This window comes from Macadamia integrifolia, unplaced genomic scaffold (assembly GCF_013358625.1).
Source record: "Macadamia integrifolia cultivar HAES 741 unplaced genomic scaffold, SCU_Mint_v3 scaffold3804, whole genome shotgun sequence".
NCBI classification, from domain to species: Eukaryota; Viridiplantae; Streptophyta; class Magnoliopsida; order Proteales; family Proteaceae; genus Macadamia; species Macadamia integrifolia.
The window spans coordinates 679-3,164 of NW_024869841.1; the positions used below are offsets into that span (position 1 = coordinate 679).

A 2,486-nucleotide genomic window follows, 5' to 3' on the forward strand; every position below is an offset into this window, starting at 1 on the left:
CTCAATATCAATGGCGCTGCGATTTGTGAGCTTGGAAGAAAATGGCCTTACAACCACCACGGTCGTGTTGCTTACCCACCTTAGGAGCCTCAGCAGCATTACCCTTCTTTCGTTCAACTGTCTATGCAGGTTCATTTTTTTTTTTTTTTTAATTGCATCCCATTCTGCAAGGGGCTTGCGGATGCTGCCTGCTAACTATGGGTGTTGCCCTGGTTTTTTGGCAAATTGATGGAACTTTTGAGCAACCGTTTGGATCCTCATTGCTGCTGCTGCTGCTGCCCCACTATGCCTTTTGAGAGTGGTGGCATGGGGATAATCGTCAGCCACTTGGACCCACAAAAAAAGGATATGTTTAGTATTATCAACCCAAAATCCCAGCCCAAATAATCAAACCTCAAAACGATCCCACCCCATCACCCCCATCAAAACCCATCAAAGATAAAGGAAGAAAAATGATGCCAAATTGTAAAAAACACCAACGATAGATGCCATTCAAAACTCACAGCCCAAATTGAGATGGAATGGACGTGTATACTTCCAGATCTACAAACAAAAAAGCAAAGACTCAACGATGTCTGCAATTTCTTAATACCTCCATTATGAGGGAGAATAACTGAACTGATGGTTGGTCGGTTGTCGTCTTCTGTAAAGATCATGTCACAGTTTATAAAAGCAATAGAGTACCATGATCTGAGTACATCACTCAATCATGGGAAAGATGAGCAGTCGTCTTCCATCCCCTTCATCAGTCGCATCAACCTATTTCGTCATCTTTCCTTTCATGTCGAAAGGCCACACAGTCCCACTCCTCCACCTCACCTGCCTTCTCCACCGCCGTGGAATTTCAGTTACAGTCATCTCCACTCTTTCCAACTCTCCTTCCATCCGTCGCTTTCTCGCCAACTCCAACACACAAGCTTCCATCATCGACCTTCCCTTCCCTGATTCAATCCCTGGACTTCCCCCAGGTGTCCAGAGCACCGACCAACTCCCCTTCATCATCTCCACCAAACTCCAGCCACAATTCGAGCGAGTCCTCCGGTCTCTGCCTCGTGTCTGCTGCTTAGTCTCCCACAGGTTTCTCAGTTGGACTCTCGAGTCAGCCTCCAAATTGGGCATCCCAAGGTTGGTGTCCTATGGCACGTCCGCCTACTTCATGGCCGTCCGTAGGGCCGTGGTCCGCGAGTACACCAACCAGGATTGCATCCCTGACGAGCCATTGGTTCTCAAGAGCTTCAGCCCTTGGATGAAGCTCACCAAAGACGACCTAAGCTCTCAAGATTCCGGCGACTTTGGTCCGGGCAGTTTGTACGAGCTCATCAACGAGGTAGCCATGGCTACATCCAACAGTTGGGGTCTCCTGTTCAACAGCTTCTCTGAGATGGAGACGACCTTTGTTGACAACTGGAATCGCGAGTTCAAGCCGAAAGCTTGGTGCGTAGGTCCACTCTGCTTCGCGGGGCAATCACAGAGAAGTCCAGAACTAAAACCAGAAGACAAACCCATGTGGATGCAATGACTCGATACCAGAGCGAGTTCAGGTGAGGTACGCAAGGTTTTATATGTCGCGTTCGGGACGCAAGTAAGCGTTTCTGAAGAACAGATAAGAGAGATTGCAGTTGGGTTGGAGGGATCTGGTGTGGACTTCTTGTGGGTGGTGAGATCGAGGTCAGAATCAAACTCAGACTTGGAATCCTGGTTGGAAGGGAGGGTGAAGGAGAGAGGGTTGATAGTGAGGGAGTGGGTGGACCAGATGGAGATACTCAGGCACGAGAGCGTCGGTGGGTTCCTGAGCCATTGTGGTTGGTATTCAGTGTCGGAAAGTATATGTGCGTCGGTTCCCATTCTAGCGTGGCCAATGATGGGCGACCAGTTCTTGAATGCTAAGATGGTGGTGGAGGAGCTAGGGATTGGTTTGAGAATTCCAGGAGCAGGCGCAGGCGATGGTGGTGTTGTCAGAGCTGAGGTCTTGCAAAGGATGGTTAAGGAATTAATGGTGGAAGAGAAAGGTAAGAAGGTTACTGAAAAGGTTAGAATGGTGGGAGAAGAGGCTAGAAGGGCCATGACTGAGGATGGGTCATCCTCAGTCACGTTAGACCTGTTCATCACTGAGGTTTTGAAATACTCTGCGGTAGAAACAGAGTAACTGGAGGAGGCTCATGGATGTATTCAAATGAAACCAGTTAATCTGATAATTAACGATTACATACTGAAGGTGAAGATCTTTCCATAAATCCAAAACTTTTTAAAGAGAAAATGAGAACCCAAATGAGAATCCAAAACAGAATTGTCTAAATCTGAATTTTCCTATCAAGAAAGAGAAAATTGAAATTTTCCTGTAACAGTCATTTTTGAATAGTTTGTTCTAAGCATGGATGCATGATTACCAGTCACATTAAACGATCATAGGAAGTGGAGAAGCAGAAGCAGCTTGGAAGGTTGAGGAATCAGAACCCCATTGAGTCCTCAATTCACTGGAATGGCGC

The 2,486-nt window shown here is 47.1% G+C and overlaps 1 pseudogene; it reads left to right on the top strand.

Annotated features, from left to right (window-relative positions):
- The first annotated feature begins 610 nt into the window (after positions 1 to 610).
- Positions 611 to 2,146, top strand: LOC122068382 (annotated as a pseudogene).
- Positions 2,147 to 2,486: the final 340 nt, after the last annotated feature.